The sequence below is a fragment of the Balaenoptera borealis genome (genome assembly GCF_965194805.1).
Source record: "Balaenoptera borealis genome assembly, contig: HAP1_SCAFFOLD_785, whole genome shotgun sequence".
NCBI classification, from domain to species: domain Eukaryota; kingdom Metazoa; phylum Chordata; class Mammalia; order Artiodactyla; family Balaenopteridae; genus Balaenoptera; species Balaenoptera borealis.
Window position 1 is genome coordinate 61,400 of NW_028123416.1, and position 27,376 is coordinate 88,775.

Below are 27,376 nucleotides of genomic sequence, written 5' to 3' on the forward strand. Positions count from 1 at the left end.
TCTTATCCGAGTGTCTAAACTCTTCTCCATGGCTGGACCCCCAAATAATATTCCTTTACGTGCTAAGGGGTATCTAGAGAGTGGGATAGGTTTAATAACTACCCTAACCCTAACGCGTACCCTAACCCTTACCCCTACCCTAACCCTAACACGTACCCTAATCCTAACCCATACCCTAAACCGAGCCCTAACCCTAACACTAACCCTAAACCTAACCCTAACCCATACCATACGCCGTACCCGAACCCCTCCCCGAACCCGTACCCTAAGCCGTACCCTAAGCCTAAGCCTAAGCCTAACCCTAACGCTAGGCTACCCTTGACTGCTTCTGCCTCCAATAGATTTCCTAAGCACTAGTGTTTTAAGGAACAGCTTAAAAAGAGAATCCTAATGTGATTTCTTTATAATGGGTGTGTTCCTTATCTTATCCTAGTGTCTAAACTCTTCTCCATGGCTGGACCCCCAAATAATATTCCTTTACGTGCTAAGGGGTTTCTAGAGAGTGGGATAGGTTTACTAACTACCCTAACCCTAACGCGTACCCTAACCCTAACGCCTACCCTAACCCTAACTCGTATCCTAATCCTAACCCGTACCCTAAACCGAGCCCTAACCCTAACACTAACCCTAACCCTAACCCTAACCCATACCCTACGCCGTACCCGAACCCCTCCCCGAACCCGTACCCTAAGCCGTACCCTAAGCCTAACCCTAAGCCTAACCCTAACCCTAGGCTACCCTTGACTGCTTCTGCCTCCAATAGATTTCCTAAGCACTAGTGTTTTAAGGAACAGCTTAAAAAGAGAATCCTAATGTGATTTCTTTATAATGGGTGTGTTCCTTATCTTCTCCTAGTGTCTAAACTCTTCTCCATGGCTGGACCCCCAAATAATATTCCTTTACGTGCTAAGGGGTTTCTAGAGAGTGGGATAGGTTTACTAACTACCCTAACCCTAACGCGTACCCTAACCCTAACCCCTACCCTAACCCTAACACGTACCCTAATCCTAACCCGTACCCTAAACCGAGCCCTAACCCTAACCCATACCCTACGCCGTACCCGAACCCCTCCCCGAACCCGTACCCTAAACCGTACCCTAACCCTAACCCTAAGCCTAACCCTAACCCTAGGCTACCCTTGACTGCTTCTGCCTCCAATAGATTTCCTAAGCACTAGTGTTTTAAGGAACAGCTGAAAAATAGAATCCTAATGTGATTTCTTTATAATGGGTGTGTTCCTTATCTTATCCTAGTGTCTAAACTCTTCTCCATGGCTGGACCCCCAAATAATATTCCTTTACGTGCTAAGGGGTATCTAGAGAGTGGGATAGGTTTAATAACTACCCTAACCCTAATGCGTACCCTAACCCTAACCCCTACCCTAACCCTAACACGTACCCTAATCCTAACCCGTACCCTAAACCGAGCCCTAACCCTAACACTAACCCTAACCCTAACCCTAACCCATACCCTATGCCATACCCGAACCCCTCCCCGAACCCGTACCCTAAGCCGTACCCTAAGCCTAACCCTCAGCCTAAACCTAACCCTACGCTACCCTTGACTGCTTCTGCCTCCAATAGATTTTCTAAGCACTAGTGTTTTAAGGAACGGCTTAAAATGAGAATCCTAATGTGATTTCTTTATAATGGGTGTGTTCCTTATCTTATCCTTGTGTGTAAACTCTTCTCCATGGCTGGACCCCCTAATAATATTCCTTTACGTGCTAAGGGGTATCTAGATAGTGGGATAGGTTTAATAACTACCCTAACCCTAACGCGTTCTCTAACCCTAACCCCTAACCTAACCCTAACACGTACCCTAATCCTAACCCGTACCCTAAACCGAGCCCTAACCCTAAAACTAACCCTAACCCTACCCCTAACCCATACCCTACGCCGTACCCGAACCCCTCCCCGAATCCGTAACCTAAGCCGTACAGTAACCCTAACCCTAAGCCTAACCCTAACCCTAGGCTACCCTTGACTGCTTCTGCCTCCAATAGATTTCCTAAGCACTAGTGTTTGAAGGAACAGCTTAAAAATAGAATCCTAATGTGATTTCTTTATAATGGGTGTGTTCCTTATCTTATCCTAGTGTCTAAACTCTTCTCCATGGCTGGACCCCCTAATAATATTCCTTTACGTGCTAAGGGGTATCTAGAGAGTGGGATAGGTTTAATAACTACTCTAACCCTAATGCGTACTCTAACCCTAACCCCTACCCTAACCTTAACACGTACCCTAATCCTAACCCGTACCCTAAACCGAGCCCTAACCATAACACTAACCCTAACCCTAACCCTAACCCATACCCTACGCCGTACCCGAACCCGTACCCTAAGCCGTACCCTAACCCTAACCCTAAGCCTAACCCTAACCCTAGGCTACCCTTGACTGCTTCTGCCTCCAATAGATTTCCTAAGCACTAGTGTTGAAGGAACAGCTTAAAAATAGAGTCCTAATGTGATTTCTTTATAATGGGTGTGTTCCTTATCTTATGCTAGTGTCTAAACACTTCTCCTTGGCTGGACCCCCAAATAATATTCCTTTACGTGCTAAGGGGTATCTAGAGAGTGGGATAGGTTTAATAACTACCCTAACCCTAATGCGTACCCTAACCCTAACCCCTACCCTAACCCTAACACGTACCCTAATCCTAACCCGTACCCTAAACCGAGCCCTAACCATAACACTAACCCTAACCCTAACCCTAACCCATACCCTACGCCGTACCCGAACCCGTACCCTAAGCCGTACCCTAACCCTAACCCTAAGCCTAACCCTAACCCTAGGCTACCCTTGACTGCTTCTGCCTCCAATAGATTTCCTAAGCACTAGTGTTTTAAGGAACAGCTGAAAAAGAGAATCCTAATGTGATTTCTTTATAATGGGTGTGTTCCTTATCTTATCCGAGTGTCTAAACTCTTCTCCATGGCTGGACCCCCAAATAATATTCCTTTACGTGCTAAGGGGTATCTAGAGAGTGGGATAGGTTTACTAACTACCCTAAACCTAACACGTACCCTAACCCTAACCCCTACCCTAACCTAACACGTACCCTAATCCTAAACCGTACCCTAAACCGAGCCCTAACCCTAACACTAACCCTAACCCTAACCCTAACCCATACCCTACGCCGTACCCGAACCCCTCCCCGAACCCGTACCCTAAGCTGAACCGTAAGCCTAACCCTAACCCTAGGCTACCCTTGACTGCTTCTGCCTCCAATAGATTTCCTAAGCACTAGTGTTTTAAGGAACAGCTTAAAAAGAGAATCCTAATGTGATTTCTTTATAATGGGTGTGTTCCTTATCTTATCCGAGTGTCTAAACTCTTCTCCATGGCTGGACCCCCAAATAATATTCCTTTACGTGCTAAGGGGTATCTAGAGAGTGGGATAGGTTTACTAACTAACCTAACCCTAACGCGTACCCTAACCCTAACCCCTACCCTAACCCTAACACGTACCCTAATCCTAACCCGTACCCTAAACCGAGCCCTAACCCTAACCCATACCCTACGCCGTACCCGAACCCCTCCCCGAACCCGTACCCTAAACCGTACCCTAACCCTAACCCTAAGCCTAACCCTAACCCTAGGCTACCCTTGACTGCTTCTGCCTCCAATAGATTTCCTAAGCACTAGTGTTTTAAGGAACAGCTGAAAAATAGAATCCTAATGTGATTTCTTTATAATGGGTGTGTTCCTTATCTTATCCTAGTGTCTAAACTCTTCTCCATGGCTGGACCCCCAAATAATATTCCTTTACGTGCTAAGGGGTATCTAGAGAGTGGGATAGGTTTAATAACTACCCTAACCCTAATGCGTACCCTAACCCTAACCCCTACCCTAACCCTAACACGTACCCTAATCCTAACCCGTACCCTAAACCGAGCCCTAACCCTAACACTAACCCTAACCCTAACCCTAACCCATACCCTATGCCATACCCGAACCCCTCCCCGAACCCGTACCCTAAGCCGTACCCTAAGCCTAACCCTCAGCCTAAACCTAACCCTACGCTACCCTTGACTGCTTCTGCCTCCAATAGATTTTCTAAGCACTCGTGTTTTAAGGAACGGCTTAAAATGAGAATCCTAATGTGATTTCTTTATAATGGGTGTGTTCCTTATCTTATCCTTGTGTGTAAACTCTTCTCCATGGCTGGACCCCCTAATAATATTCCTTTACGTGCTAAGGGGTATCTAGATAGTGGGATAGGTTTAATAACTACCCTAACCCTAACGCGTTCTCTAACCCTAACCCCTAACCTAACCCTAACACGTACCCTAATCCTAACCCGTACCCTAAACCGAGCCCTAACCCTAAAACTAACCCTAACCCTACCCCTAACCCATACCCTACGCCGTACCCGAACCCCTCCCCGAATCCGTAACCTAAGCCGTACAGTAACCCTAACCCTAAGCCTAACCCTAACCCTAGGCTACCCTTGACTGCTTCTGCCTCCAATAGATTTCCTAAGCACTAGTGTTTGAAGGAACAGCTTAAAAATAGAATCCTAATGTGATTTCTTTATAATGGGTGTGTTCCTTATCTTATCCTAGTGTCTAAACTCTTCTCCATGGCTGGACCCCCTAATAATATTCCTTTACGTGCTAAGGGGTATCTAGAGAGTGGGATAGGTTTAATAACTACTCTAACCCTAATGCGTACTCTAACCCTAACCCCTACCCTAACCTTAACACGTACCCTAATCCTAACCCGTACCCTAAACCGAGCCCTAACCATAACACTAACCCTAACCCTAACCCTAACCCATACCCTACGCCGTACCCGAACCCGTACCCTAAGCCGTACCCTAACCCTAACCCTAAGCCTAACCCTAACCCTAGGCTACCCTTGACTGCTTCTGCCTCCAATAGATTTCCTAAGCACTAGTGTTGAAGGAACAGCTTAAAAATAGAGTCCTAATGTGATTTCTTTATAATGGGTGTGTTCCTTATCTTATGCTAGTGTCTAAACACTTCTCCTTGGCTGGACCCCCAAATAATATTCCTTTACGTGCTAAGGGGTATCTAGAGAGTGGGATAGGTTTAATAACTACCCTAACCCTAATGCGTACCCTAACCCTAACCCCTACCCTAACCCTAACACGTACCCTAATCCTAACCCGTACCCTAAACCGAGCCCTAACCATAACACTAACCCTAACCCTAACCCTAACCCATACCGTACGCCGTACCCGAACCCGTACCCTAAGCCGTACCCTAAGCCTAACCCTAAGCCTAACCCTAACCCTAGGCTACCCTTGACTGCTTCTGCCTCCAATAGATTTCCTAAGCACTAGTGTTTTAAGGAACAGCTGAAAAAGAGAATCCTAATGTGATTTCTTTATAATGGGTGTGTTCCTTATCTTATCCGAGTGTCTAAACTCTTCTCCATGGCTGGACCCCCAAATAATATTCCTTTACGTGCTAAGGGGTATCTAGAGAGTGGGATAGGTTTACTAACTACCCTAAACCTAACACGTACCCTAACCCTAACCCCTACCCTAACCTAACACGTACCCTAATCCTAAACCGTACCCTAAACCGAGCCCTAACCCTAACACTAACCCTAACCCTAACCCTAACCCATACCCTACGCCGTACCCGAACCCCTCCCCGAACCCGTACCCTAAGCTGAACCGTAAGCCTAACCCTAACCCTAGGCTACCCTTGACTGCTTCTGCCTCCAATAGATTTCCTAAGCACTAGTGTTTTAAGGAACAGCTTAAAAAGAGAATCCTAATGTGATTTCTTTATAATGGGTGTGTTCCTTATCTTATCCGAGTGTCTAAACTCTTCTCCATGGCTGGACCCCCAAATAATATTCCTTTACGTGCTAAGGGGTATCTAGAGAGTGGGATAGGTTTACTAACTAACCTAACCCTAACGCGTACCCTAACCCTTACCCCTACCCTAACCCTAACACGTACCCTAATCCTAACCCGTACCCTAAACCGAGCCCTAACCCTAACACTAACCCTAACCCTAACCCATACCCTACGCTGTACCCGAACCCCTCCCCGAACCCGTACCCTAAGCCGTACCCTAAGCCTAACCCTAAGCCTAACCCTAACCCTAGGCTACCCTTGACTGCTTCTGCCTCCAATAGATTTCCTAAGCAGTAGTGTTTTAAGGAACAGCTGAAAAAGAGAATCCTAATGTGATTTCTTTATAATGGGTGTGTTCCTTATCTTATCCTAGTGTCTAAACTCTTCTCCATGGCTGGACCCCCAAATAATATTCCTTTACGTGCTAAGGGGTATCTAGAGAGTGGGATAGGTTTAATAACTGCCCTAAACCTAACGCGTACCCTAACCCTAACCCCTACCCTAAACCTAACACGTACCCTAATCCTAACCCGTACCCTAAACCGAGCCCTAACCCTAACACTAACCCTAACCCTAACCCTAACCCATACCCTACGCCGTACCCGAACCCCTCCCCGAACCCGTACCCTAAGCCGTACCCTAAGCCTAACCCTAACCCTAGGCTACCCTTGAGTGCTTCTGCCTCCAATAGATTTCCTAAGCACTAGTGTTTTAAGGAACAGCTTAAAAAGAGAATCCTAATGTGATTTCTTTATAATGGGTGTGTTCCTTATCTTCTCCGAGTGTCTAAACTCTTCTCCATGGCTGGACCCCCAAATAATATTCCTTTCCGTGCTAAGGGGTATCTAGAGAGTGGGATAGGTTTAATAACTACCCTAACCCTAACGCGTACCCTAACCCTTACCCCTACCCTAACCCTAACACGTACCCTAATCCTAACCCGTACCCTAAACCGAGCCCTAACCCTAACACTAACCCTAACCCTAACCCTAACCTATACCCTATGCCGTACACGCACCCCTCCCCGAACCCGTACCCTAAGCCGTACCCTAACCCTAACCCTAAGCCTATCCCTAACCCTATGCTACCCTTGAGTGCTTCTGCCTCCAATAGATTTCCTAAGCACTAGTGTTTTAAGAAACAGCTTAAAAAGAGAATCCTAATCTGATTTCTTTATAATGGGTGTGTTCCTTATCTTATCCTAGTGTCTAAATTCTTCTCCATGGCTGGACCCCCAAATAATATTCCTTTACGTGCTAAGGGGTATCTAGAGAGTGGGATAGGTTTAATAACTACCCTAACCCTAACGCATACCCTAACCCTAACCCCTACCCTAACCCTAACACATACCCTAATCCTAACCCATACCCTAAACCGAGCCCTAAAACTAACACTAACCCTAACCCTAACCCTAACCCATACCCTACGCCGTACCTGAACCCCTCCCCTAACCCGTACCCTAAGCCGTACCCTAAGCCTAACCCTAAGCCTAACCCTAACCCTAGGCTACCCTTGACTGCTTCTGCCTCCAATAGATTTCCTAAGCAGTAGTGTTTTAAGGAACAGCTGAAAAAGAGAATCCTAATGTGATTTCTTTATAATGGGTGTGTTCCTTATCTTATCCTAGTGTCTAAACTCTTCTCCATGGCTGGACCCCCAAATAATATTCCTTTACGTGCTAAGGGGTATCTAGAGAGTGGGATAGGTTTAATAACGGCCCTAACCCTAACGCGTACCCTAACCCTAACCCCTACCCTAAACCTAACACGTACCCTAAACCTAACCCGTACCCTAAACCGAGTCCTAACCCTAACACTAACCCTAACCCTAACCCTAACCCATACCCTACGCCGTACACAAACCCCTCCCCGAACCCGTACCCTAAGCCGTACCCTAAGCCTAACCCTAACCCTAGGCTACCCTTGACTGCTTCTGCCTCCAATAGATTTCCTAAGCACTAGTGTTTTAAGGAACAGCTTAAAAAGAGAATCCTAATGTGATTTCTTTATACTGGGTGTGTTCCTTATCTTATCCTAGTGTCTAAACTCTTCTCCATGGCTGGACCCCTAAATAATATTCCTTTACGTGCTAAGGGGTTTCTAGAGAGTGGGATAGGTTTACTAACTACCCTAACCCTAACGCGTACCCTAACCCTAACCCCTACCCTAACCCTAACACGTACCCTAATCCTAACCCATACCCTAAACCGAGCCCTAACCCTAACACTAACCCTAACCCTAACCCTAACCCATACCCTACGCCGTACCCGAACCCCTCCCCGAACCCGTACCCTAAGCCGTACCCTAAGCCTAACCCTAAGCCTAACCCTAACCCTAGGCTACCCTTGACTGCTTCTGCCTCCAATAGATTTCCTAAGCACTAGTGTTTTAAGGAACAGCTTAAAAAGAGAATCCTAATTTGATTTCTTTATAATGGGTGTGTTCCTTATCTTATCCTAGTGTCTAAACTCTTCTCCATGGCTGGACCCCCAAATAATATTCCTTTACGTGCTAAGGGGTATCTAGAGAGTGGGATAGGTTTACTAACTACCCAAACCCTAACGCGTACCCTAACCCTAACCCCTACCCTAACCCTAACACGTACCCTAATCCTAACCCGTATCCTAAACTGAGCCTTAACCCTAAAACTAACCCTAACCCTACCCCTAACCCAGACCCTACGCCATACCCGAACCCCTCCCCGAATCCGTAACCTAAGCCGTACAGTAACCCTAACCCTAAGCCTAACCCTAACCCTAGGCTACCCTTGACTGCTTCTGCCTCCAATAGATTTCCTAAGCACTAGTGTTTGAAGGAACAGCTTAAAAATAGAATCCTAATGTGATTTCTTTATAATGGGTGTGTTCCTTATCTTATCCTAGTGTCTAAACTCTTCTCCATGGCTGGACCCCCTAATAATATTCCTTTACGTGCTAAGGGGTATCTAGAGAGTGGGATAGGTTTAATAACTACCCTAACCCTAATGCGTACTCTAACCCTAACCCCTACCCTAACCTTAACACGTACCCTAATCCTAACCCGTACCCTAAACCGAGCCCTAACCCTAACACTAACCCTAACCCTAACCCTAACCCATACCCTACGCCGTACCCGAACCCGTACCCTAAGCCGTATCCTAACCCTAACCCTAAGCCTAACCCTAACCCTAGGCTACCCTTGACTGCTTCTGCCTCCAATAGATTTCCTAAGCACTAGTGTTTTAAGGAACAGCTGAAAAAGAGAATCCTAATGTGATTTCTTTATAATGGGTGTGTTCCTTATCTTATCCTAGTGTCTAAACTCTTCTCCATGGCTGGACCCCCAAATAATATTCCTTTACGTGCTAAGGGGTATCTAGAGAGTGGGATAGGTTTAATAACGGTCCTAACCCTAACGCGTACCCTAACCCTAACCCCTACCCTAAACCTAACACGTACCCTAATCCTAACCGGTACCCTAAACCGAGCCCTAACCCTAACACTAACCCTAACCCTAACCCTAACCCATACCCTACGCCGTACACAAACCCCTACCCGAACCCGTACCCTAAGCCGTACCCTAAGCCTAACCCTAACCCTAGGCTACCCTTGACTGCTTCTGCCTCCAATAGATTTCCTAAGCACTAGTGTTTTAAGGAACAGCTTAAAAAGAGAATCCTAATGTGATTTCTTTATAATGGGTGTGTTCCTTATCTTATCCGAGTGTCTAAACTCTTCTCCATTGCTGGACCCCCAAATAATATTCCTTTACGTGCTAAGGGGTATCTAGAGAGTGGGATAGGTTTAATAACTACCCTAACCCTAACGCGTACCCTAACCCTTACCCCTTCCCTAACCCTAACACGTACCCTAATCCTAACCCATACCCTAAACCGAGCCCTAACCCTAACACTAACCCTAAACCTAACCCTAACCCATACCATACGCCGTACCCGAACCCCTCCCCGAACCCGTACCCTAAGCCGTACCCTAAGCCTAACCCTAAGCCTAACCCTAACGCTAGGCTACCCTTGACTGCTTCTGCCTCCAATAGATTTCCTAAGCACTAGTGTTTTAAGGAACAGCTGAAAAAGAGAATCCTAATGTGATTTCTTTATAATGGGTGTGTTCCTTATCTTATCCTAGTGTCTAAACTCTTCTCCATGGCTGGACCCCCAAATAATATTCCTTTACGTGCTAAGGGGTTTCTAGAGAGTGGGATAGGTTTACTAACTACCCTAACCCTAACGCGTACCCTAACCCTAACGCCTACCCTAACCCTAACTCGTATCCTAATCCTAACCCATACCCTAAACCGAGCCCTAACCCTAACACTAACCCTAACCCTAACCCTAACCCATACCCTACGCCGTACCCGAACCCCTCCCCGAACCCGTACCCTAAGCCGTACCCTAAGCCTAACCCTAAGCCTAACCCTAACCCTAGGCTACCCTTGACTGCTTCTGCCTCCAATAGATTTCCTAAGCACTAGTGTTTTAAGGAACAGCTTAAAAAGAGAATCCTAATGTGATTTCTTTATAATGGGTGTGTTCCTTATCTTCTCCTAGTGTCTAAACTCTTCTCCATGGCTGGACCCCCAAATAATATTCCTTTACGTGCTAAGGGGTTTCTAGAGAGTGGGATAGGTTTACTAACTACCCTAACCCTAATGCGTACCCTAACCCTAACCCCTACCCTAACCCTAACACGTACCCTAATCCTAACCCGTACCCTAAACCGAGCCCTAACCCTAACACTAACCCTAACCCTAACCCTAACCCATACCCTATGCCATACCCGAACCCCTCCCCGAACCCGTACCCTAAGCCGTACCCTAAGCCTAATCCTCAGCCTAAACCTAACCCTACGCTACCCTTGACTGCTTCTGCCTCCAATAGATTTTCTAAGCACTAGTGTTTTAAGGAACGGCTTAAAATGAGAATCCTAATGTGATTTCTTTATAATGGGTGTGTTCCTTATCTTATCCTTGTGTGTAAACTCTTCTCCATGGCTGGACCCCCTAATAATATTCCTTTACGTGCTAAGGGGTATCTAGAGAGTGGGATAGGTTTAATAACTACTCTAACCCTAATGCGTACTCTAACCCTAACCCCTACCCTAACCTTAACACGTACCCTAATCCTAACCCGTACCCTAAACCGAGCCCTAACCTTAACACTAACCCTAACCCTAACCCTAACCCATACCCTACGCCGTACCCGAACCCGTACCCTAAGCCGTACCCTAACCCTAACCCTAAGCCTAACCCTAACCCTAGGCTACCCTTGACTGCTTCTGCCTCCAATAGATTTCCTAAGCACTAGTGTTTTAAGGAACAGCTGAAAAAGAGAATCCTAATGTGATTTCTTTATAATGGGTGTGTTCCTTATCTTATCCTAGTGTCTAAACTCTTCTCCATGGCTGGACCCCCAAATAATATTCCTTTACGTGCTAAGGGGTATCTAGAGAGTGGGATAGGTTTACTAACTACCCTAACCCTAATGCGTACCCTAACCCTAACCCCTACCCTAACCTAACACGTACCCTAATCCTAAACCGTACCCTAAACCGAGCCCTAACCCTAACACTAACCCTAACCCTAACCCTAACCCATACCCTACGCCGTACCCGAACCCCTCCCCGAACCCGTACCCTAAGCCGTACCCTAAGCCTAACCCTAACCCTAGGCTACCCTTGACTGCTTCTGCCTCCAATAGATTTCCTAAGCACTAGTGTTTTAAGGAACAGCTTAAAAAGAGAATCCTAATGTGATTTCTTTATAATGGGTGTGTTCCTTATCTTATCCGAGTGTCTAAACTCTTCTCCATGGCTGGACCCCCAAATAATATTCCTTTACGTGCTAAGGGGTATCTAGAGAGTGGGATAGGTTTACTAACTACCCTAACCCTAACGCGTACCCTAACCCTTACCCCTACCCTAACCCTAACACGTACCCTAATCCTAACCCGTACCCTAAACCGAGCCCTAACCCTAACACTAACCCTAACCCTAACCCATACCCTACGCCGTACCCGCACCCCTCCCCGAACCCGTACCCTAAGCCGTACCCTAACCCTAACCCTAAGCCGAACCCTAACCCTATGCTACCCTTGACTGCTTCTGCCTCCAATAGATGTCCTAAGCACTAGTGTTTTAAGAAACAGCTTAAAAAGAGAATCCTAATGTGATTTCTTTATAATGGATGTGTTCCTTATCTTATCCTAGTGTCTAAATTCTTCTCCATGGCTGGACCCCCAAATAATATTCCTTTACGTGCTAAGGGGTATCTAGAGAGTGGGATAGGTTTAATAACTACCCTAACCCTAACGCATACCCTAACTCTAACCCCTACCCTAACCCTAACACATACCCTAATCCTAACCCATACCCTAAACCGAGCCCTAAAACTAACACTAACCCTAACCCTAACCCTAACCCATACCCTACGCTGTACCCGAACCCCTCCCCGAACCCGTACCCTAAGCCGTACCCTAAGCCTAACCCTAAGCCTAACCCTAACCCTAGGCTACCCTTGACTGCTTCTGCCTCCAATAGATTTCCTAAGCACTAGTGTTTTAAGGAACAGCTTAAAAAGAGAATCCTAATGTGATTTCTTTATAATGGGTGTGTTCCTTATCTTATCCTAGTGTCTAAACTCTTCTCCATGCCTGGACCCCCAAATAATATTCCTTTATGTGCTAAGGGGTATCTAGAGAGTGGGATAGGTTTAATAACTGCCCTAACCCTAACGCGTACCCTAACCCTAACCCCTACCCTAAACCTAACACGTACCCTAATCCTAACCCGTACCCTAAACCGAGCCCTAACCCTAACACTAACCCTAACCCTAACCCTAACCCATACCCTACGCCGTACCCGAACCCCTCCCCGAACCCGTACCCTAAGCCATACCCTAAGCCTAACCCTAACCCTAGGCTACCCTTGACTGCTTCTGCCTCCAATAGATTTCCTAAGCACTAGTGTTTTAAGGAACAGCTTAAAAAGAGAATCCTAATGTGATTTCTTTATAATGGGTGTGTTCCTTATCTTATCCGAGTGTCTAAACTCTTCTCCATGGCTGGACCCCCAAATAATATTCCTTTACGTGCTAAGGGGTATCTAGAGAGTGGGATAGGTTTAATAACTACCCTAACCCTAACGCGTACCCTAACACTAACCCCTACCCTAACACGTACCCTAATCCTAACCCGTACCCTAAACCGAGCTCTAAAGCTAAAACTAACCCTAACCCTAACCCTAACCCATACCCTACGCCGTACCCGAAGCCCTCCCCGAACCCGTACCCTCAGCCGTACCCTAACCCTAACCCTAACCCTAACCCTAACCCTAGGCTACCCTTGACTGCTTCTGCCTCCAATAGATTTCCTAAGCACTAGTGTTTTAAGGAACAGCTTAAAAAGAGAATCCTAATGTGATTTCTTTATAATGGGTGTGTTCCTTATCTTATCCTAGTGTCTAAACTCTTCTCCATGGCTGGACCCCCAAATAATATTCCTTTACGTTCTAAGGGGTATGTAGAGAGTGGGATAGGTTTAATAACTACCCTAACCCTAACGCGTACCCTAACCCTAACCCCTACCCTAACCCTAACTCGTATCCTAATCCTAACCCGTACCCTAAACCGAGCACTAACCCTAACACTAACCCTAACCCTAACCCATACCCTACGCCGTACCCGAACCCCTCCCCGAACCCGTACCCTAAGCCGTACCCTAAGCCTAACCCTAAGCCTAACCCTAACCCTAGGCTACCCTTGACTGCTTCTGCCTCCAATAGATTTCCTAAGCACTTGTGTTTTAAGGAACAGCTGAAAAAGAGAATCCTAATGTGATTTCTTTATAATGGGTGTGTTCCTTATCTTATCCTAGTGTCTAAACTCTTCTCCATGGCTGGACCCCCAAATAATATTCCTTTACGTGCTAAGGGGTATCTAGAGAGTGGGATAGGTTTACTAACTACCCTAACCCTAACACGTACCCTAACCCTAACCCCTACCCTAACCCTAAAACGTACCCTAATCCTAACCCGTACCCTAAACCGAGCCCTAACCCTAACACTAACCCTAACCCTAACCCTAACCCATACCCTACGCCGTACCCGAAACCCTCCCCGAACCCGTACCCTAAGCCGTACCCTAAGCCTAACCCTAACCCTAGGCTACCCTTGACTGCTTCTGCCTCCAATAGATTTCCTAAGCACTAGTGTTTTAAGGAACAGCTGAAAAAGAGAATCCTAATTTGATTTCTTTATAATGGGTGTGTTCCTTATCTTATCCTAGTGTCTAAACATTTCTCCATGGCTGGACCCCCAAATAATATTCCTTTACGTGCTAAGGGGTATCTAGAGAGTGGGATAGGTTTACTAACTACCCTAACCCTAACGCGTACCCTAACCCTAACCCCTACCCTAACCCTAACACGTACCCTAATCCTAACCCGTACCCTAAACCGAGCCCTATCCCTAACACTAACCCTAACCCTAACCCTAACTCATACCCTACGCCGTACCCGAACCCCTCCCCGAACCCGTACCCTAAGCCGTACCCTAAGCCTAACCCTATGCCTAACCCTAACACTAGGCTACCCTTGACTGCTTCTGCCTCCAATAGGTTTCCTAAGCACTAGTGTTTTAAGGAACAGCTTAAAAAGAGAATCCTAATGTGATTTCTTTATAATGGGTGTGTTCCTTATCTTATCCTAGTGTCTAAACTCTTCTCCATGGCTGGACCCCCAAATAATATTCCTTTACGTGCTAAGGGGTATCTAGAGAGTGGGATAGGTTTAATAACTAGCCTAACCCTAACGCGTACCCTAACCCTAACACGTACCCTAATCCTATCCCGTACCCTAAACCGAGCCCTAACCCTAACACTAACCCTAACCCTAACCCTAACCCATACCCTACGCCGTACCCGCACCCCTCCCCGAACCCGTACCCTAAGCCGTACCCTAAGCCTGACCCTAAGCCTAACCCTAACCCTAGGCTACCCTTGACTGCTTCTGCCTCCAATAGATTTCCTAAGCAGTAGTGTTTTAAGGAACAGCTGAAAAAGAGAATCCTAATGTGATTTCTTTATAATGGGTGTGTTCCTTATCTTATCCTAGTGTCTAAACTCTTCTCCATGGCTGGACCCCCAAATAATATTCCTTTACGTGCTAAGGGGTATCTAGAGAGTGGGATAGGTTTAATAACTGCCCTAACCCTAACGGGTACCCTAACCCTAACCCCTACCCTAAACCTAACACGTACCCTAATCCTAACCCGTACCCTAAACCGAGCCCTAACCCTAACACTAACCCTAACCCTAACCCTAACCCATACCCTACGCCGTACCCGAACCCCTCCCCGAACCCGTACCCTAAGCCGTACCCTAAGCCTAACCCTAACCCTAGGCTACCCTTGACTGCTTCTGCCTCCAATAGATTTCCTAAGCACTAGTGTTTTAAGGAACAGCTTAAAAAGAGAATCCTAATGTGATTTCTTTATAATGGGTGTGTTCCTTATCTTATCCGAGTGTCTAAACTCTTCTCCATGGCTGGACCCCCAAATAATATTCCTTTACGTGCTAAGGGGTATCTAGAGAGTGGGATAGGTTTAATAACTACCCTAACCCTAACGCGTACCCTAACCCTTACCCCTACCCTAACCCTAACACGTACCCTAATCCTAACCCATACCCTAAACCGAGCCCTAACCCTAACACTAACGCTAACCCTAACCCTAACCCATACCCTACGCCGTACCCGAACCCCTCCCCGAACCCGTACCCTAAGCCATAACCTAAACCTAACCCTAAGCCTAACCCTAACCCTAGGCTACCCTTGACTGCTTCTGCCTCCAATAGATTTCCTAAGCACTAGTGTTTTAAGGAACAGCTGAAAAAGAGAATCCTAATGTGACTTCTTTATAATGGGTGTGTTCCTTATCTTATCCTAGTGTCTAAACTCTTCTCCATGGCTGGACCCCCAAATAATATTCCTTTACGTGCTAAGGGGTATCTAGAGAGTGGGATAGGTTTAAAAACTACCCTAACCCTAACGCGTACCCTAACCCTAACCCCTACCCTAACCCTAACACGTACCCTAATCCTAACCCGTACCCTAAACCGAGACCTAACCCTAACACTAACCCTAACCCTAACCCTAACCCAAACGCTACGCCGTACCCGAACCCGTACCCTAAACCGTACCCTAACCCTAACCCTAAGCCTAACCCTAACCCTAGGCTACCCTTGACTGCTTCTGCCTCCAATAGATTTCCTAAGCACTAGTGTTTTAAGGAACAGCTTAAAAAGAGAATCCTAATGTGATTTCTTTATAATGGGTGTGTTCCTTATCTTATCCGAGTGTCTAAACTCTTCTCTATGGCTGGACCCCCAAATAATATTCCTTTACGTGCTAAGGGGTATCTAGAGAGTGGGATAGGTTTAATAACTACCCTAACCCTAACGCGTACCCTAACCCTTACCCCTACCCTAACCCTAACACGTACCATAATCCTAACCCGTACCCTAAACCGAGCCCTAACCCTAACACTAACCCTAACCCTAACCCTAACCCATACCCTATGCCGTACACGCACCCCTCCCCGAACCCGTACCCTAAGCCGTACCCTAACCCTAACCCTAAGCCTATCCCTAACCCTAGGCTACCCTTGACTGCTTCTGCCTCCAATAGATTTCCTAAGCACTAGTGTTTTAAGGAACAGCTGAAAAAGAGAATCCTAATGTGATTTCTTTATAATGGGTGTGTTCCTTATCTTATCCTAGTGTCTAAACTCTTCTCTATGGCTGGACCCCCAAATAATATTCCTTTACGTGCTAAGGGGATCTAGAGAGTGGGATAGGTTTAATAACTACCCTAAACCTAACGCGTACCCTAACCCTAACCCCTACCCTAACCCTAACACGTACCCTAATCCTTACCCGTACCCTAAACCGAGCCCTAACCCTAACACTAACCCTAAACCTAACACTCACCCATACCCTACGCCGTACCAGAACCCCTCCCCGAACCCGTACCCTAAGCCGTACCCTAAGCCTAACCCTAAGCCTAACCCTAACCCTAGGCTACCCTTGACTGCTTCTGCCTCCAATAGATTTCCTAAGCACTAGTGTTTTAAGGAACAGCTTAAAAAGAGAATCCTAATGTGATTTCTTTATAATGGGTGTGTTCCTTATCTTATCCTAGTGTCTAAACTCTTCTCCATGGCTGGACCCCCAAATAATATTCCTTTACGTTCTAAGGGGTTTCTAGAGAGTGGGATAGGTTTACTAACTACCCTAACCCTAACGCGTACCCTAACCCTAACCCCTACCCTAACCCTAACACGTACCCTAATCCTAACCCATACCCTAAACCGAGCCCTAACCCTAACACTAACCCTAACCCTAACCCTAACCCATACCCTACGTTGTACCCGAACCCCTCCCCGAACCCGTACCCTAAGCCGTACCCTAAGCCTAACCCTAAGCCTAACCCTAACCCTAGGCTACCCTTGACTGCTTCTGCCTCCAATAGATTTCCTAAGCACTAGTGTTTTAAGGAACAGCTTAAAAAGAGAATCCTAATGTGATTTCTTTATAATGGGTGTGTTCCTTATCTTATCCTAGTGTCTAAACTCTTCTCCATGGCTGGACCCCCAAATAATATTCCTTTACGTGCTAAGGGGTATCTAGAGAGTGGGATAGGTTTATTAACTACCCTAACCCTAACGCGTACCCTAACCCTAACCCCTACCCTAACCCTAACACGTACCCTAATCCTAACCCGTACCCTAAACCGAGCCCTAACCCTAACCCATACCCTACGCCGTACCCGAACCCCTCCCCGAACCCGTACCCTAAGCCGTACCCTAAGCCTAACCCTAAGCCTAACCCTAACCCTAGGCTACCCTTGACTGCTTCTGCCTCCAATAGATTTCCTAAGCACTAGTGTTTTAAGGAACAGCTGAAAAAGAGAATCCTAATGTGATTTCTTTATAATGGGTGTGTTCCTTATCTTATCCGAGTGTCTAAACTCTTCTCCATGGCTGGACCCTCAAATAATATTCCTTTACGTGCTAAGGGGTATCTAGAGAGTGGGATAGGTTTAATAACTACCCTAACCCTAACGCGTACCCTAACCCTTACCCCTACCCTAACCCTAACACGTACCCTACTCCTAACCCATACCCTAAACCGAGCCCTAACCCTAACACTAACCCTAACCCTAACCCTAACCCATACCATACGCCGTACCCGAACCCCTCCCCGAACCCGTACCCTAAGCCGTACCCTAACCCTAACCCTAAGCCTAACCCTAACCCTAGGCTACCCTTGACTGCTTCTGCCTCCAATAGATTTCCTAAGCACTAGTGTTTTAAGGAACAGCTGAAAAAGAGAATCCTAATGTGATTTCTTTATAATGGGTGTGTTCCTTATCTTATCCTAGTGTCTAAACTCTTCTCTATGGCTGGACCCCCAAATAATATTCCTTTACGTGCTAAGGGGATCTAGAGAGTGGGATAGGTTTAATAACTACCCTAAACCTAACGCGTACCCTAACCCTAACCCCTACCCTAACCCTAACACGTACCCTAATCCTTACCCGTACCCTAAACCGAGCCCTAACCCTAACACTAACCCTAAACCTAACACTCACCCATACCCTACGCCGTACCAGAACCCATCCCCGAACCCGTACCCTAAGCCGTACCCTAAGCCTAACCCTAAGCCTAACCCTAACCCTAGGCTACCCTTGACTGCTTCTGCCTCCAATAGATTTCCTAAGCACTAGTGTTTTAAGGAACAGCTGAAAAAGAGAATCCTAATGTGATTTCTTTATAATGGGTGTGTTCCTTATCTTATCCTAGTGTCTAAACTCTTCTCCATGGCTGGACCCCCAAATAATATTCCTTTACGTGCTAAGGGGTTTCTAGAGAGTGGGATAGGTTTACTAACTACCCTAACCCTAACGCGTACCCTAACCCTAACCCCTACCCTAACCCTAACTCGTATCCTAATCCTAACCCGTACCCTAAACCGAGCCCTAACCCTAACACTAACCCTAACCCTAACCCTAACCCATACCCTACGCCGTATCCGAACCCCTCCCCGAACCCGTACCCTAAGCCATACCCTAAGCCTAACCCTAAGCCTAACCCTAACCCTAGGCTACCCTTGACTGCTTCTGCCTCCAATAGATTTCCTAAGCACTAGTGTTTTAAGGAACAGCTTAAAAAGAGAATCCTAATGTGATTTCTTTATAATGGGTGTGTTCCTTATCTTATCCTAGTGTCTAAACTCTTCTCCATGGCTGGACCCCCAAATAATATTCCTTTACGTGCTAAGGGGTTTCTAGAGAGTGGGATAGGTTTACTAACTACCCTAACCCTAACGCGTACCCTAACCCTAACCCCTACCCTAACCCTAACACGTACCCTAATCCTAACCCATACCCTAAACCGAGCCCTAACCCTAACACTAACCCTAACCGTAACCCTAACCCATACCCTACGCCGTACCCGAACCCCTCCCCGAACCCGTACCCTAAGCCGTACCCTAAGCCTAACCCTAAGCCTAACCCTAACCCTAGGCTACCCTTGACTGCTTCTGCCTCCAATAGATTTCCTAAGCACTAGTGTTTTAAGGAACAGCTTAAAAAGAGAATCCTAATTTGATTTCTTTATAATGGGTGTGTTCCTTATCTTATCCTAGTGTCTAAACTCTTCTCCATGGCTGGACCCCCAAATAATATTCCTTTACGTGCTAAGGGGTATCTAGAGAGTGGGATAGGTTTATTAACTACCCTAACCCTAACGCGTACCCTAACCCTAACCCCTACCCTAACCCTAACACGTACCCTAATCCTAACCCGTACCCTGAACCGAGCCCTAACCCTAACCCATACCCTACGCCGTACCCGAACCCCTCCCCGAACCCGTACCCTAAGCCGTACCCTAACCCTAACCCTAAGCCTAACCCTAACCCTAGGCTACCCTTGACTGCTTCTGCCTCCAATAGATTTCCTAAGCACTAGTGTTTTAAGGAACAGCTGAAAAAGAGAATCCTAATGTGATTTCTTTATAATGGGTGTGTTCCTTATCTTATCCTAGTGTCTAAACTCTTCTCCATGGCTGGACCCCCAAATAATATTCCTTTACGTGCTAAGGGGTATCTAGAGAGTGGGATAGGTTTAATAACTACCCTAACCCTAATGCGTACCCTAACCCTAACCCCTACCCTAACCCTAACACGTACCCTAATCCTAACCCGTACCCTAAACCGAGCCCTAACCCTAACACTAACCCTAACCCTAACCCTAACCCATACCCTACGCCGTACCCGAACCCCTCCCCGAACCCGTACCCTAAGCCGTACCCTAAGCCTAACCCTAAGCCTAAACCTAACCCTACGCTACCCTTGACTGCTTCTGCCTCCAATAGATTTTCTAAGCACTAGTGTTTTAAGGAACGGCTTAAAAAGAGAATCCTAATGTGATTTCTTTATAATGGGTGTGTTCCTTATCTTATCCTTGTGTGTAAACTCTTCTCCATGGCTGGACCCCCTAATAATATTCCTTTACGTGCTAAGGGGTATCTAGATAGTGGGATAGGTTTAATAACTACCCTAACCCTAACGCGTTCTCTAACCCTAACCCCTACCCTAACCCTAACACGTACCCTAATCCTAACCCGTACCCTAAACCGAGCCCTAACCCTAAAACTAACCCTAACCCTACCCCTAACCCATACCCTACGCCATACCCGAACCCCTCCCCGAATCCGTAACCTAAGCTGTACAGTAACCCTAACCCTAAGCCTAAGCCTAACCCTAGGCTACCCTTGACTGCTTCTGCCTCCAATAGATTTCCTAAGCACTAGTGTTTGAAGGAACAGCTTAAAAATAGAATCCTAATGTGATTTCTTTATAATGGGTGTGTTCCTTATCTTATCCTAGTGTCTAAACTCTTCTCCATGGCTGGACCCCCTAATAATATTCCTTTACGTGCTAAGGGGTATCTAGAGAGTGGGATAGGTTTAATAACTACCCTAACCCTAATGCGTACTCTAACCCTAACCCCTACCCTAACCTTAACACGTACCCTAATCCTAACCCGTACCCTAAACCGAGCCCTAACCCTAACACTAACCCTAACCCTAACCCTAACCCATACCCTACGCCGTACCCGAACCCGTACCCTAAGCCGTACCCTAACCCTAACCCTAAGCCTAACCCTAACCCTAGGCTACCCTTGACTGCTTCTGCCTCCAATAGATTTCCTAAGCACTAGTGTTTTAAGGAACAGCTGAAAAAGAGAATCCTAATGTGATTTCTTTATAATGGGTGTGTTCCTTATCTTATCCTAGTGTCTAAACTCTTCTCCATGGCTGGACCCCCAAATAATATTCCTTTACGTGCTAAGGGGTTTCTAGAGAGTGGGATAGGTTTACTAACTACCCTAACCCTAACGCGTACCCTAACCCTAACCCCTACCCTAACCCTAACACGTACCCTAATCCTAACCCGTACCCTAAACCGAGCCCTAACCCTAACCCATACACTACGCCGTACCCGAACCCCTCCCCGAACCCGTACCCTAAGCCGTACCCTAAGCCTAACCCTAAGCCTAACCCTAACCCTAGGCTACCCTTGACTGCTTCTGCCTCCAATAGATTTCCTAAGCACTAGTGTTTTAAGGAACAGCTTAAAAAGAGAATCCTAATGTGATTTCTTTATAATGGGTGTGTTCCTTATCTTATCCTAGTGTCTAAACTCTTCTCCATGGCTGGACCCCCAAATAATATTCCTTTACGTGCTAAGGGGTTTCTAGAGAGTGGGATAGGTTTACTAACTACCCTAACCCTAACGCGTACCCTAACCCTAACCCCTACCCTAACCCTAACTCGTATCCTAATCCTAACCCGTACCCTAAACCGAGCCCTAACCCTAACACTAACCCTAACCCTAACCCTAACCCATACCCTACGCCGTACCCGAACCCCTCCCCGAACCCGTACCCTAAGCCGTACCCTAAGCCTAACCCTAAGCCTAACCCTAACCCTAGGCTACCCTTGACTGCTTCTGCCTCCAATAGATTTCCTAAGCACTAGTGTTTTAAGGAACAGCTTAAAAAGAGAATCCTAATGTGATTTCTTTACAATGGGTGTGTTCCTTATCTTATCCTAGTGTCTAAACTCTTCTCCATGGCTGGACCCCCAAATAATATTCCTTTACGTGCTAAGGGGTTTCTAGAGAGTGGGATAGGTTTACTAACTACCCTAACCCTAACGCGTACCCTAACCCTAACCCCTACCCTAACCCTAACGCGTACCCTAATCCTAACCCGTACCCTAAACCGAGCCCTATCCCTAACCCATACACTACGCCGTACCCGAACCCCTCCCCGAACCCGTACCCTAAGCCGTACCCTAACCCTAACCCTAAGCCTAACCCTAACCCTAGGCTACCCTTGACTGCTTCTGCCTCCAATAGATTTCCTAAGCACTAGTGTTTTAAGGAACAGCTGAAAAAGAGAATCCTAATGTGATTTCTTTATAATGGGTGTGTTCCTTATCTTATCCTAGTGTCTAAACTCTTCTCCATGGCTGGACCCCCAAATAATATTCCTTTACGTGCTAAGGGGTATCTAGAGAGTGGGATAGGTTTAATAACTACCCTAACCCTAATGCGTACCCTAACCCTAACCCCTACCCTAACCCTAACACGTACCCTAATCCTAACCCGTACCCTAAACCGAGCCCTAACCCTAACACTAACCCTAACCCTAACCCTAACCCATACCCTACGCCGTACCCGAACCCCTCCCCGAACCCGTACCCTAAGCCGTACCCTAAGCCTAACCCTAAGCCTAAACCTAACCCTACGCTACCCTTGACTGCTTCTGCCTCCAATAGATTTTCTAAGCACTAGTGTTTTAAGGAACGGCTTAAAAAGAGAATCCTAATGTGATTTCTTTATAATGGGTGTGTTCCTTATCTTATCCTTGTGCGTAAACTCTTCTCCATGGCTGGACCCCCTAATAATATTCCTTTACGTGCTAAGGGGTATCTAGATAGTGGGATAGGTTTAATAACTACCCTAAACCTAACGCGTTCTCTAACCCTAACCCCTAACCTAACCCTAACACGTACCCTAATCCTAACCCGTACCCTACACCGAGCCCTAACCCTAAAACTAACCCTAACCCTACCCCTAACCCATACCCTACGCCGTACCCGAACCCCTCCCCGAATCCGTAACCTAAGCCGTACAGTAAACCTAACCCTAAGCCTAACCCTAACCCTAGGCTACCCTTGACTGCTTCTGCCTCCAATAGATTTCCTAAGCACTAGTGTTTGAAGGAACAGCTTAAAAATAGTATCCTAATGTGATTTCTTTATAATGGGTGTGTTCCTTATCTTATCCTAGTGTCTAAACTCTTCTCCATGGCTGGACCCCCTAATAATATTCCTTTACGTGCTAAGGGGTATCTAGAGAGTGGGATAGGTTTAATAACTACCCTAACCCTAATGCGTACTCTAACCCTAACGCCTACCCTAACCTTAACACGTACCCTAATCCTAACCCGTACCCTAAACCGAGCCCTAACCATAACACTAACCCTAACCCTAACCCTAACCCATACCCTACGCCGTACCCGAACCCGTACCCTAAGCCGTACCCTAACCCTAACCCTAAGCCTAACCCTAACCCTAGGCTACCCTTGACTGCTTCTGCCTCCAATAGATTTCCTAAGCACTAGTGTTTTAAGGAACAGCTGAAAAAGAGAATCCTAATGTGATTTCTTTATAATGGGTGTGTTCCTTATCTTATCCGAGTGTCTAAACTCTTCTCCATGGCTGGACCCCCAAATAATATTCCTTTACGTGCTAAGGGGTATCTAGAGAGTGGGATAGGTTTAATAACTACCCTAACCCTAACGCGTACCCTAACCCTTACCCCTACCCTAACCCTAACACGTACCCTAATCCTAACCCATACCCTAAACCGAGCCCTAACCCTAACACTAACCCTAACCCTAACCCATACCATACGCCGTACCCGAACCCCTCCCCGAACCCGTACCCTAAGCCGTACCCTAAGCCTAACCCTAAGCCTAACCCTAACCCTAGGCTACCCTTGACTGCTTCTGCCTCCAATAGATTTCCTAAGCACTAGTGTTTTAAGGAACAGCTTAAAAAGAGAATCCTAATTTGATTTCTTTATAATGGGTGTGTTCCTTATCTTATCCAAGTGTCTAAACTCTTCTCCATGGCTGGACCCCCAAATAATATTCCTTTACGTGCTAAGGGGTATCTAGAGAGTGGGATAGGTTTATTAACTACCCTAACCCTAACGCGTACCCTAACCCTAACCCCTACCCTAACCCTAACACGTACCCTAATCCTAACCCGTACCCTAAACCGAGCCCTAACCCTAACACTAACCCTAACCCTAACCCTAACCCATACCCTACGCCGTACCCGAACCCGTACCCTAAGCCGTACCCTAACCCTAACCCTAAGCCTAACCCTAACCCTAGGCTACCCTTGACTGCTTCTGCCTCCAATAGATTTCCTAAGCACTAGTGTTTTAAGGAACAGCTGAAAAAGAGAATCCTAATGTGATTTCTTTATAATGGGTGTGTTCCTTATCTTATCCTAGTGTCTAAACTCTTCTCCATGGCTGGACCCCCAAATAATATTCCTTTACGTGCTAAGGGGTATCTAGAGAGTGGGATAGGTTTACTAACTACCCTAACCCTAATGCGTACCCTAACCCTAACCCCTACCCTAACCTAACACGTACCCTAATCCTAAACCGTACCCTAAACCGAGCCCTAACCCTAACACTAACCCTAACCCTAACCCTAACCCATACCCTACGCCGTACCCGAACCCCTCCCCGAACCCGTACCCTAAGCCGTACCCTAAGCCTAACCCTAACCCTAGGCTACCCTTGACTGCTTCTGCCTCCAATAGATTTCCTAAGCACTAGTGTTTTAAGGAACAGCTTAAAAAGAGAATCCTAATGTGATTTCTTTATAATGGGTGTGTTCCTTATCTTATCCGAGTGTCTAAACTCTTCTCCATGGCTGGACCCCCAAATAATATTCCTTTACGTGCTAAGGGGTATCTAGAGAGTGGGATAGGTTTACTAACTACCCTAACCCTAACGCGTACCCTAACCCTTACCCCTACCCTAACCCTAACACGTACCCTAATCCTAACCCGTACCCTAAACCGAGCCCTAACCCTAACACTAACCCTAACCCTAACCCATACCCTACGCCGTACCCGCACCCCTCCCCGAACCCGTACCCTAAGCCGTACCCTAACCCTAACCCTAAGCCGAACCCTAACCCTATGCTACCCTTGACTGCTTCTGCCTCCAATAGATGTCCTAAGCACTAGTGTTTTAAGAAACAGCTTAAAAAGAGAATCCTAATGTGATTTCTTTATAATGGATGTGTTCCTTATCTTATCCTAGTGTCTAAATTCTTCTCCATGGCTGGACCCCCAAATAATATTCCTTTACGTGCTAAGGGGTATCTAGAGAGTGGGATAGGTTTAATAACTACCCTAACCCTAACGCATACCCTAACTCTAACCCCTACCCTAACCCTAACACATACCCTAATCCTAACCCATACCCTAAACCGAGCCCTAAAACTAACACTAACCCTAACCCTAACCCTAACCCATACCCTACGCTGTACCCGAACCCCTCCCCGAACCCGTACCCTAAGCCGTACCCTAAGTCTAACCCTAAGCCTAACCCTAACCCTAGGCTACCCTTGACTGCTTCTGCCTCCAATAGATTTCCTAAGCACTAGTGTTTTAAGGAACAGCTTAAAAAGAGAATCCTAATGTGATTTCTTTATAATGGGTGTGTTCCTTATCTTATCCTAGTGTCTAAACTCTTCTCCATGGCTGGACCCCCAAATAATATTCCTTTATGTGCTAAGGGGTATCTAGAGAGTGGGATAGGTTTAATAACTGCCCTAACCCTAACGCGTACCCTAACCCTAACCCCTACCCTAAACCTAACACGTACCCTAATCCTAACCCGTACCCTAAACCGAGCCCTAACCCTAACACTAACCCTAACCCTACCCCTAACCCATACCCTACGCCGTACCCGAACCCCTCCCCGAACCCGTACCCTAAGCCATACCCTAAGCCTAACCCTAACCCTAGGCTACCCTTGACTGCTTCTGCCTCCAATAGATTTCCTAAGCACTAGTGTTTTAAGGAACAGCTTAAAAAGAGAATCCTAATGTGATTTCTTTATAATGGGTGTGTTCCTTATCTTATCCGAGTGTCTAAACTCTTCTCCATGGCTGGACCCCCAAATAATATTCCTTTACGTGCTAAGGGGTATCTAGAGAGTGGGATAGGTTTAATAACTACCCTAACCCTAACGCGTACCCTAACACTAACCCCTACCCTAACCCTAACACGTACCCTAATCCTAACCCGTACCCTAAACCGAGCTCTAAAGCTAAAACTAACCCTAACCCTAACCCTAACCCATACCCTACGCCGTACCCGAAGCCCTCCCCGAACCCGTACCCTCAGCCGTACCCTAACCCTAACCCTAACCCTAACCCTAACCCTAGGCTACCCTTGACTGCTTCTGCCTCCAATAGATTTCCTAAGCACTAGTGTTTTAAGGAACAGCTTAAAAAGAGAATCCTAATGTGATTTCTTTATAATGGGTGTGTTCCTTATCTTATCCTAGTGTCTAAACTCTTCTCCATGGCTGGACCCCCAAATAATATTCCTTTACGTTCTAAGGGGTATGTAGAGAGTGGGATAGGTTTAATAACTACCCTAACCCTAACGCGTACCCTAACCCTAACCCCTACCCTAACCCTAACTCGTATCCTAATCCTAACCCGTACCCTAAACCGAGCACTAACCCTAACACTAACCCTAACCCTAACCCATACCCTACGCCGTACCCGAACCCCTCCCCGAACCCGTACCCTAAGCCGTACCCTAAGCCTAACCCTAAGCCTAACCCTAACCCTAGGCTACCCTTGACTGCTTCTGCCTCCAATAGATTTCCTAAGCACTTGTGTTTTAAGGAACAGCTGAAAAAGAGAATCCTAATGTGATTTCTTTATAATGGGTGTGTTCCTTATCTTATCCTAGTGTCTAAACTCTTCTCCATGGCTGGACCCCCAAATAATATTCCTTTACGTGCTAAGGGGTATCTAGAGAGTGGGATAGGTTTACTAACTACCCTAACCCTAACACGTACCCTAACCCTAACCCCTACCCTAACCCTAAAACGTACCCTAATCCTAACCCGTACCCTAAACCGAGCCCTAACCCTAACACTAACCCTAACCCTAACCCTAACCCATACCCTACGCCGTACCCGAAACCCTCCCCGAACCCGTACCCTAAGCCGTACCCTAAGCCTAACCCTAACCCTAGGCTACCCTTGACTGCTTCTGCCTCCAATAGATTTCCTAAGCACTAGTGTTTTAAGGAACAGCTGAAAAAGAGAATCCTAATTTGATTTCTTTATAATGGGTGTGTTCCTTA